Genomic DNA, 12269 nt, shown 5'->3' with positions numbered 1-12269 from the left:
TAACACTGTGTATTTTTTGTTATTTGCCACATTTCTCTATTGTTAAGGTTCACAGCCTTGCAATTGTCCCTCTGTAATTATGTTCTCTACAATTCCTAGCAATAACTCTGTAATTTTATTTTATCTCTGTTTTATAGATGAATTCTCAAGAGTTTAAGTAGCTTGCCTAAATTCCTTAACTTGAACATGACTAAATTCGGGTTTTAAATCAAATATGTTTGACTCAAATCTTCAAACACTTTTCTTTCTACTATGTCCAAGAAGTGAGAATTCTACTTTTCAATTAAAAAGGGGTATACAGATTAAGAGAAAATATTTTTTAGCCATGTAGCTAATAAGAGATTAATATCTAAAGTATATAAAACACTTACACAACTCAATAGAAAAAACAAAAACACCCAAAGAAAAAAACCTAGTAGCTCTTTTATAAAATGAGCAAAGGACCTGTATATACACATTAGCAAAGAAAACAGAAAAGTGGCCAACAGATACACAAACAGTGCTCACTAATGATGAGTGATGACATCACTAACCATCAGAAAAATCAAAATCACAATGGGATATAATATTACTTTACACCTGTTGGAATGGTTATCTAAAAGACTGAAAAGAACAAGTGTTGGCTAGAGTGTGGCAAAAAGGCAAATGTTGTACACTGTTGGTGGGAGTGTAAATTGGCACAGTCATTATGGAAAAGAGCATAGAAACTCTTCAAAAATAAAAATTAAAAATAAGACTACCATATAATCTAGTAATCGTTTTGCTGGGTATATATACAAGGGCAATAAAATCAGCACCTCACAGAGATGTCTGCACTTGTATGCTCATTTCAGTATCACCCATAACCACCAAATATGGAATTAACCGAAGCACCCATCAAGAGATGAATGGATTAGGAAATTGTAATTGCATATGAATACTATTCGGTTTCATTTGCTACAACATAGATGAAACTGGAGGACTTCATATATGTTAGATAAAACAGGCCAGACACAGAAATGCAAATAATTTATTATCTCATTCATACGGGGAATTTAAAAAAAACTCAAATACATGAAAAGAGAATTTAGAATGTTGGTTATCAGGATTAGAGAGAGAGAGAAAAAAAGAGAAATGTAGGTCAAAGAGCACAGACTTACAGTTAAGTAGGATGAAAGAGTCTGGAGATCTAATTATCCAGCAGGAAGACTATGGTTAATATATGGTTAATAATATTTATTATGTATTGCAAACTTGCTAATAAGAGTATATTTTAGGTATTCATATTACAAACAGAGATCATTATGTGTTAATTTGCTTGTATGTGTAAGTAACATCAAGCTGTACACTTTCCCTATATACAAGAAAAATAAATTTTCAAAAATAATCTCACAATGTCTACCCATTTTATCATTTTAAAGATTTTTGAATCATAAAAATGCATAGAAAATCAGGAATGAGATACTTTGTAGAAGTAATCCATTTCTATAAAGTATTTGACTTTTGTATACAATATTTGCAGAAGTTGTCAGTCTCTCAGCCATGAATTTTAATAACAGTGTACAGCAGTAATTACATCCAGGTATATTTCAACATAGTCTCAATATTGCAATGGTTATTTTAAATCAAACTCTATGTGTATGTAATTTTCATGCTGTATTTCTTAGAATCAAAGATAACCTAGGTAACTGTTCTAAATAGTGTCTTACCTCTCAGCTCTCTTCTTAATGTATTGGGCCCTATTTAAATAAGTGAGATCCAAAAAAAAGAAATTTCCTTAAAATTCTTCTTTGTGACTTGTTGAGAATAAAAACATAATTAGAGACACCTCAGGCATTCCAAAGTGTTCCAGAAGTCCCATTGAGAGATCCAAATGATTCTGATTACTGTGGCTAGGTGAAGCTTCCAGGACACCAACAGGGAATGATCCAGGAAATTTACAGTAATTTGGAGCCAATTGTAAGTTTCCAGAGAGATTGCATTGAAACAATAAAATCAATAGTCTTCTCACTTCAAAATGTACCTCTCAGGAATCTGGGGGCAACCTACTGCCTCATGATCAGTCAAGATGAGGTTCTCATAAACAAATGTCCTGGTATTGTCTTCTCATCCTGTGTTTCTCTCAATATTTCTCCAAGATAAGAGCGTTAGCCTGATCTCTTGAGAACTGGACTAGTGCGCTAATGACACGTTATTACAATTTGAATTCTTGTGGAATTTTACTCTAATTTACCACAAATTAACGTGAGGCTCTGTCTTTGTCTTACTCTACTTGTGCTGCTATAACAAAACACTGTAGACTGGGTAATTTTTAAAGAAAATACATTTATTTCTCATAGTTTTGGAAACTGAGAAGTACAAGGTCAAGAGGACAGCACCTTCAGTTGTCTGCTGAAGACTGCTCTGTGATTACAAGATGGCGCCTTGTTGCTGCATCCTCTGGAGGGGAGTTCTTACATTGCAGAGGCACAAGGCAGGCAAGCCCAACACTGCATCCTTGTTGCTGCATCCTCTGGAGGGGTGTTCTTACATTGCAGAGGCACAAGGCAGGCAAGCCCAGCACTGCTGCTGCCTGAAGCTTCCAAATCCCATTCATGAGGGACGACCCCTCACGACCTAATCACATCTTAAAGGCTCCACCTCCTTGGCCATAAAGTTTTAACACCTGAGTTTTGAAATGAACACATTAAAAGCATAGCAACCCTTAATGCAGATTAGAATAAGTGTAAAGCAAATAAATATTATTTGCTTGCCTAAATTCCTTAGCAAATAAATGTAAATAAAAATTCCTAAATTTCTTAGCAAAAAAATGTAAATAAATGTTATTTGCTTTACAGTGATAATCCATAATAAATTTACAGCCACCTAAAATTGCTGGTTTAAATTGTTGGTTTCATCCCCAACCCCTTTCTCTTTTATCCTTCCCTCCTTTTTCTCCCTCTCTTCTAGAGACAGGGTCACACTCTGTCACCCAGGCTGGAATGCAGTGGTATAATCATAGCTCATTTCAGTCTTGGCCTACTGGACTCAAGCTGTCCTCTTGCCTCAGCATATTGAAAAGCCGGGACTACAGTTAAACGCCACCTTGCCTTGCTATTTTTTAATTTTATTATTTATTTTAAATTTGTGTAAATATGTATGTGTGTGTGTATATATATATATATATAATCTATATAATTTTTCCATAGTTATTGGGGTACAGGTGGTATTAGGTTACATGAGTAAGTTATTTTGTGGTGATTTGTGAGATCTTGGTGCACCCATCACCCAAGCAGTATACCCTGCACAATATATGTTGTCTTTTATCCCTCACCCCCTTCCATTCTTCCTCTCAAGTCCCCAAAGTCCATTGTATCATTCTTATGCCTTTGCGTCCTCATAGCTTAGCTCCCACATGTCAGTGAGAACATACAATGTTTGGTTTCCCATTCCTGAGTTACTTCACTTAGAATAATAGCCTCCATTCTCATTTAGGTCATTTCAAATCCTGTTAACTCATTCCTTTTTATGGCTAAGTAGTATTTCATTGTATATATATATACCACAATTTCTTTATCTCCTCATTGATTGATGGGCATTTGGGTTGGTTCCATGATTTTGCAATTATGAGTTGTGCTGCTATAAATGTGTGTGCAAGTATCGTTTTCAAATAATGACTTATTTTCCCCTCGGTAGATACCCAGTAGTGAAATTGCTGAGTCCAATGGTAGTTCTACTTTTAGTTCTTTAAGGAATCTCCACACTGTTTTCCATAGTGGCTGTACTAGTTTACATTCTCACCAGCAATGTAGAAGTGTTCCCCGATCACCACATCTATGCCAATATCTACTTTTTAAAAATATTTTGATTATGGCCATTCTAGCAGGAGTAAGGTGGCATCACATTGTGGTTTTGATTTGCATTACCCTGATCATTAATGATGTTGAGCATTTTTTCGTATGTTTATTGGCCAATATCTTCTTTTGAGAATTGTCTATTCTTAAAAGACAATTTCATGTCCTTAGCCCACTTTTGGATGAGACTTTTTTTTTTCTTACTGATTTGTTTGAGTTTGTTCTAGATTCTGGTTATTAGTCATTCATGAGATGTACAGATTGTGAAGCTTTTGTCCCACTCTGTGGGTTGTGTGTGTACTCTGCTTACTGTTCTTTTGGTTTTGCAAAAGTTGTTTAGTTTAATTCGGTCCCAGCTATTTATCTTTGTTTTCATTACATTTGCTTTTGGGTTTTTGGTCATGAAATCCTTGCCTAAGTCAATGTCCAGAAGAATTTTTCCAATGGAATCTTCTAGAATTTGTATGGTTTGAGGTATTAGATTTAAGCCCTTAATTTATCTTGGTTGAATCTTTTATAAGGTGAGAGATGAGGAATCAGTTTTATTCTCCTAAATGTGGCTAGTCAATTATCCCAGCACCATTTGTTGAAAAAGGTGTCCTTTCCGAGTTCATGTTTTTTTGCTTTGTCGAAGACCAGTTGGCTATAAGTATTTGGGTTTATTTCTGGGTTCTCTATTCTGTTCTACTGGTATATGTGCCTATTTTTATACAAGTACCATGCTGTTTTGGTGACTATGGCCTTATAGGGTAGTTTGAAATCAGTTAGTGTGATGTCTCCAGATTTGTTCTTCTTGCTTAGTCTTGCTTTGGCTAGGCAGGCTCTTTTTTGGTTCCATATGAATTTTAGAAGTTTTTTTTTTGTTTGTTTGTTTGTTTTTGTAGTTCTGTGAAGAATGATGGTGGTATTTTGATGGGGATTGCACTGAATTTGTAGATTGCTTTTGGCAGCATGGTCATTTTCACAATATTGATTCTATCCATCCATGATCATAGAATGTGTTTCCATTTGTTTGTGTCATCTGTGGTTTCTTTCAGCAGTGTTTTGTACTTTTCCTGGTAGAATTCATTTGACTCCTTTGTTAGGTATATTCCTAAGTATTTCTTTTTCAGCTATTGTAAAAGGGGTTGAGTTCTTGGTTTGATTCTTCAGTTGGTTGCTGTTGGTGTATAGAACAACTATGGATTTGTGTACATTAATCTTGTATCCAGAAACTGTGCTGAATTCTTTTACCAGTTCTAGTTTTCAAGGTAAATGATCATATCATCAGCAAACAGGGACAGTTTGACTTCCTCTTTACTGATTTGGATGCCCTTTATTTCTTTCTCTTGGTCTCATTGCTCTATCTAGGACTTCCAGTACTACGTTGAAGAGGAGTGGTGAGAGTCGACATCCTTGTCTTGTTCCACTTCTCAGAGGGAACGCTTTCAACTTTTCCCCATTTAGTATTATGTTGCCTGTGGGTTTGTCATAGAAGGCTTTTATTACATTAAGGTATGTCCTTTGCATGCCGATTTTGCTGAAGGTTTTAATCATAAAGTGATGCTGGATTTTGTCCAACGCTTTTTTCTGCATTTATTGAGACGATCATGTGATTTTTGTTTTTAATTCTGTTTACGTGGTATATTATATTTATTGGCTTGCATTTGTTAAACCATCCCTGGATCCCTGGTATGAAACCCACTTGATCATGGTGAATTTTCTTTTTGTAATGTTGTTGGATTTGGTTAGTTAATATTTTGTTAAGGATTTCGAATTTTTAGTACAGAAGAGGTCTCACTGTGCTGCCCAAGCTGGCCTTGAACTCCTGACCTCAAGCAATCTTCTGACTTGGCTTCCCAAATTGTTGGGATTACAGACATGAGCCACCATACCTGGCCTAAACTGTTTTCTTGCATTGAAGTTTGTCGAAATTTTTCTTTATTTTACAATTAGATAACAAAATGGAGGACTTTTATCAATATGTTTTATTTAAGTAAAATCTTTATGTATTCAACCTATCATTAAGATTTTTTAGTATTCTGAGTATTTCAAGTGAATATTTCCTGTACATTTTATTTATTTGTTTGTTTATTTTTTGAGATAGAGTCTCATTCTGTTACCCAGGCTGGAGTACAGTAGTGCGATCTCAGCTCACTGCGACCTCTACCTCCCAGGTTCAAGCAATTCTCCTGCCTCAGCTTCCTGAGTAGCTGTGATCACAGCCGTGTGCCACCACACCTGGCTAATTTTTGTATTTTTAGTAGAAATGAGTTTTTGCCATATTGACCAGGCTGGTCTCAAACTGCTGACCTCAAATGATCCACCCTCCTTGGTTTCCCAAAGTATTGGGATTACAGGCATGAGCCACTGTGTCTGGCCTCCCATGTGTTTTACTTATTTAAGTAAGTATTAATTTGCTTATCAAAATGTATTCATTCAATTCAAAAATTTAAAAAATACATATATTAAATAGAAGTTGGCCAAGAATGGAGGTCTTTTAGAAAACATTAGATGAATATTAAAATCTAATGCCTGAATAAGAGGCCCCATGTATGGATTTGCTTTGCTATGGCTCTGTGAGCAGAGTAGTGAGACAGGCATAGCAATAACCAATTTGTTTGCGTGTACTGAACATGGAACATATGGCAGAACTTCCTTCAATGGGGAAAAATAAGTAGCATCAGTTTTACACTTTTTGTTTGTTTTGTCCTCCATAAAATAATTACAGTGCAAACTTTACAAGGAAACTGCTGAGTACATTCCATTGCCTGATTAACAGGTGTCAACTACACAAAGGTCACTTAATTGTTATTTAGAGCATTTTTTAATCATATATTATTTTAACATATCTGTGGTGCGTATAGAAGCTGAAAGATTTAGTATACACCTCCTCATCAAATAACCTAGTTTAACATATGTTGTTTTGATAGGCAATCCATGTTTATTTCACAATCTTTTTCTGAGATGAATACATTCAAAATGTATTGATCTTCACTAGACTAGTTTCTATAAAATATATTTCTGAGTATCTCAACATGTCATAACAAAATCAATATAGTCTTCTGTTTCAAAAATGTAAATCTTTTTATGTAGGTTTTTTAAATTATTGGGAGTCCAAAATAATTTTGGTGTGTAAAAAAAATAGTTAATTCTTACTAATATGGATCTACTTATTATTAGAGAATGAACACTTTCCTTTAAAATTTGAAGTTCCAGAGCATTTTCCAAATAGAAAAAAATTTCCAATTTAGCAAGTCTGTGTTGCATTGGATGGAGATGGGAGTTGCAGTTAGAAGCAGCAGCTGCCGAATCTTCTGCTTGTATTCCTGATACTTCTTTGTAAATTTGCTCCACATATGTTGCCTTCTCTACTCCACCATTTTATTTTCCCACCAGACAGACTTATAAGATTTATTTGAATTCAGGATATTGCAGAAAGATGACTTCATGACCTGATGCTTTTGTGGCTTGGTCAAGTGTGTATCTAACATGGCTAAAACAAATCAGCATTTTTATCAAACTCATTTTTGTGACACTCATTATTAAGAAAGATAAGAAAACTACTACATATTATACAATTGGATCTTTCTATTTGTTATGTTTCGGGCATTATACTTTAATTTGGAGAGATATAAAAATATATCTTATTATTTCTAAAATGCTATAACAAAATACCATAAATTTGATGGCTTTTTTAAAATTTTAATTTCTTAATGCTTATTTTTAGATTCAAAGGATACACATGGAGGTTTATTAGAAAGGTAAGTTACATGATGTTGAGGTTTGGAGTATAGATTAATCTGTCCCCCAGATGGTGAGCATAGTTCCCAATAGGTAGATTTTTAATGCTTGTCCCCCTCCTGCTCTTCCTGCTCTTATACTTCCTGGTGTATATTGTTCTTACTTTTATGTCCACATGTACCCAATGTTTAGCTACTACTTATAAAAGAGAATATGTGGTATTTGGTTTTCTGTTCTGAATTAGTTCTCTTAGGATAATGGCCTCCAGCAGCATCCATGTTGCTGCAGAAGACAAGATTTTGTTCTTTTTTATGGCTGCATAATATTCCATGGTATATATGTACCACATTTTCTTTATACAATCCCTTGGTGGCTTTTATATAATAGAAATTTATTTCATATAGTTCTAGAGGCTGGTAAGTCCAAGATCAAGTCACTGGCACATTCTGTGTCTGGTGAGGGACTGCTTTCTGGTTCATAGCATTTTCTCCCTGTGTCCTCAGATGGTGGAGGAAACAAGGAAAGTCTCTGGCATTCCTTTTAAAAGGATAATAATTCCATTAATGCTGGTTCTGCCTCATGATTTAATTAACTTCCAAAAGACCAATTTCCTAATATCATTGCAATAATCCAACTCTTAGGGTCTGAATGTCTGTCTCCACCCCACATTTATAAGTTAAAACCTAATTCCCAATGTGATAATATTAAGAGTTTGAGCTTATGGGAAGTGATTAGGTCATGAGGCTAGGGTCTTCATAAATGGAATTGGTGCCCTTATAAAAGAGATCCCAGAGAACTTTCTTTCTCCCTTTCACCATGTGAGGACACAGCAAGAAGTCAACCATCTATGAACTAGGAAGAAGGCTCTCACCAGAACCCAGCCATTCTTGCACCTTGATTTTGGACTTTCTAGCCTGCAGAACTGTAAGAAAAAATTTCTCTTTATAATCCACCCAGTTTATGATATTCTGTTATAGCAGAGTCTGAACAGACTCAGACACCGGCACATTCGTGATTAGATTTCTGCATGTGAATTTTAGGGAGACACAAAGATTCAGGCCACGGCAGTATAATAATAATAATGCCGTAGGCATGTTGGTTTTCTGTTGCTGCATAGATAATTATCACATAATTATCACAACACAAACTTAATGTCTTGAAATAACACACATTTATTATCTCATGGCCATTTAAGAGTTCAGTAATCTGGGCACAGCTTTGTTGGGTTCCCTGTTTGGGGTTTCACAAGGCTACAGTCAAGGTGTCAGCTGGACTATGTCGTCTGGAGGCTTGACTAGGAAAGAATCTGATTTTAAGCTTATTCAAGTTTTGTCAGAATTCATTTATTGGAGGCTGCATGACTGAGAGCCTCTGCTTTTCTGGGCTTTTGGCTGGAGGCAAACTTCACATTTTAGGCCCTGGTCAGAGTTCCCAGGGCCCGTCCCCACTTCCTTGCCCCAGAGGCTTCCTTAACATGGCTGTTTACTTTATTTAGTCAGCCAGAAGACTCTTTCACTACAGTCTGCTGGGATAAAATCTTATATAGGATAATAAAATCATAGAAGTGACATCTCATTTTCTTTACCATATAGTATAACCAAATCAAGTGATTCATTAGAAGCAAGGGACAGGTCTTGCCTGCATCCAAGAGGATGAAATTACACAGAGGGGTAGATAACAGGAGGTGGGAAATTAAAGATCACCTTAGGGTCTTCTCACAATGATATGTAAGAATTGTTGTATTCACTTGGTTGGCTAGAGTCGCATATGTTTTTAACATTGTCTTGTCAGTGAAAAGAACTATAGAAACTACAGATTATGAGTCAAATAATTCCAGAATATGAGCTGTTTTCTGTTAAATTAAACTTGCTGTAACTTCTTGTGTGTTTCTCTGGTCAGAAGAAGATGAGAATCAAGAGGAATATCTTTCTTAAAAATGCTCATCACTGAAGTGCCCTTAGTCTAGATAGATTTATAGACACACACAGATCATTATATAAATAATGCAGAAAATAGTTCTGCTCAGAAAAATATGAACATCTTGCTATTAGGTTAGTCTTAAAATTCCATTGAACATAAAATACTGTTGTGGTCAGATAAATGTTTAAAAGACTTTAAATACTGGTACTTCCCCAGTACTGAAAAAAGTCTGACTGAATACTGTTTTATATAATTTGGCCTACTTTAAGTTGTCTGCAAACCTGAAAAAAAAAGAGAAGATAAAAAATAGCTTTACTGTACATATAGAGAATATTTAAGTCACACTAATTTTACATTTTATAGAAAAATCTCTTCAAACTTGTTTTTGTGATTTGCCATAAATTTGGAGCTATGGTTATGTAAAAATAACATAATTGAGATAATGCTGATAAATATGCATTACTATTGAAAATAAAGTAAAAATTGTAATAACCAATTAGTTATTCCAACTACTCTTAATATTTCATATATTTCCCCTTGAGCTTTTATTTTATGCAAATCCATACTTATTATGCTAGTTACCGGAATTGAATTAATTTATTGATTGCAAATGCACTTGTCAACATAATTAGTGTAATGCACCTCTACACTTACTGCTCGGTGAGACATATAAACAGTGTTCCTTAGAAGTTTAGGTTGACTAGCTTTTGAAGTTCTAAATATAGGAGAAGGTTTTAGCAGTAAAGTGCACTTAGCAAAATCAAACAAAAATCTATGTAATTGCTTTCAGTTGAAAACAGGGATGCTTACCTCTTTACAGATACAAGTGTGAATACATAAAGTGTTAAACTGCTAATGAGCAGTCTCAGAGAAGAGGAGAAGAAAATGAGACATTTTTCTTTGCTATTTGCTCCTGACAGACAGGAATAGTCAAATGCCTGCTCTGCAAATCTGAAAAGGCATTTGGGTATGTGCTTGAAGGTAAATGGGTAGAATAAATAGATGACTGTCATTGCTTCCTTCTATATACTAGGAAAATCACAATGCTTTCAGATAGAAATCATTAAGAAGACATTTCTCCAATTTCAAATAGAACTGTTTGTAAATTACCTTCACAGTGTTATTCAGATGAAAGAGAACAGCTTTCTTAATAGAATCAGATTATGTGTGAAGAAATCTGTTTTCCTCTGTAGATGATAAGATTCCTCATACCTATTTGCCAGAGTATAGCCAGGCTTTAATATTATAGAAAATTCTGAATATGACCCGACGAGGTTAAGGGTATGGGTCTTCCCCCATAGGTCATGGAGGAAAGAAGTGAAAATAAATATGCCATGTTTTTAATTACCTTCTGTATAGTTTTTATGGTCTTGTTTACAGTTTTATTAATCTAATATGGTTTCATGAGCCTTAAAAGTCATGTCAGTGTATGACCTTTTAAAAAATGTATTAAAAATATATTTTGAGAGTGTGTACACCCTGTAAATGTATATCCTGTCAACTCTTTCCCTCGCGGACCTACGCCCTAGCCCTGATCATATCTCTGCTCTGGTTAATTGCAAATATGTAGAACAATATCTAGAGTTGTCTTGCCTACTCACTTAACAAGGTATTTCTAAGACATGAATGACATCAAAAGATGTAGATGATGCCACTACGATGGGTTGAATAAAAATTATGCTGAAATTAAAACATCTGTAAGAATATAAGGTTTGAATTTTCAACACCTTTATGTATCCATTGTCAAATGGCAGAAAAGTCTTGGGGATTTTTTTTTTTTTTTACCTTCAATGGGGGATTTTATTTAATATAACAACCAATGGAAGGAACATTTGAGAAGACAGAGTAATAATTAAAATAGGGATATACTTAGTGGAACAGTCAACACTATGACATTTTTTAAACAAGACATCAGCACATTTTTAAATAACATACAAGTCCTTATTCCCTGTGTCTAAAGAATGAAGATAGTATTTTACTAAAGAGGAGAAAGAAGATGTCCAAGGTTCCCATTTGTGCTAATTGTGGCCTTTCAACTGTATTCATTCAACAATAGGTGTTTAAAAAATATTTAATGACCCTTTTCTCTATGCAGAATGTTTTGTCTGTTTTTCCAGGGAATAGGAAAATGAATAAATTATTATTCTAAACTAAACAAACTCAAAAATTAATATGGAATTATATTATTATACAAACAACTATTTTATTGAACAGAATGCATTAAGTGTGAAGCAAGTACCCTTTGAGAGTGCAAAGGAGGGAGCAAATCTTTGGTCTGTAATTGTCAGGGAAGACTTGTGGAAAAACTGAGTTTGCTTTTATTCCGTATGGTCATGTTTAATGTTAGAGGAAGGTTAATTTTAGATACATAATGCAATATCAGCTGAAGTCTATAAGTAAGAAAGAAAAGGTATAGCCTATCTTTACGCATTTATCCTACATAAGCAGGTTTAAAGATAAGCTACTTCATTTCAAGGCACTGGTTTAAAGGTTGACAGTCAACTGTTACGGAGACTTTTGCTCTAAGTGCAAATAAATCTTTTACTTTACTTTTTTAATTTTACTTAAAGAGCTAGTGACATGTGTATTAAAAGATCTTCACTATATTATATTACCTGCTTAGCGTTGAAGATTAATGTATCTTAATAAACCCAAAATGCTGTGATTTTATAAGGCAATACAATTTTTGAGATATTTCTTCTTTCTTGATTTCCTATGAAATTCAACAGCTTACGGTTCAACAAAAAAGTATGACTATATGTCAAAGAGCGTTATCTGAATTTTTTTCTCATTTTTGAAAAAGCCATGAACACT

General features: G+C 34.5%; 1 long non-coding RNA gene across 1 annotated transcript in view; it reads right to left on the bottom strand.

The window, feature by feature from the left end:
• LOC117064976 overlaps nucleotides 1-5554 on the bottom strand; it is a 110315-nt gene extending 104761 nt beyond the window's left edge. The window contains exon 1 of the long non-coding RNA XR_004429775.1: nucleotides 5431-5554. This is a non-coding gene — a long non-coding RNA (uncharacterized LOC117064976). The remainder of the gene's footprint in view (nucleotides 1-5430) is intronic.
• Nucleotides 5555-12269: the final 6715 nt, after the last annotated feature.

This window comes from Trachypithecus francoisi, unplaced genomic scaffold (genome assembly GCF_009764315.1).
Source record: "Trachypithecus francoisi isolate TF-2019V2 unplaced genomic scaffold, Tfra_2.0 Lachesis_group2, whole genome shotgun sequence".
Taxonomy (NCBI): domain Eukaryota; kingdom Metazoa; phylum Chordata; class Mammalia; order Primates; family Cercopithecidae; genus Trachypithecus; species Trachypithecus francoisi.
The sequence above is the reverse complement of the archived record's forward strand: the minus strand, read 5'-3'. Positions and strand labels throughout refer to the sequence as shown.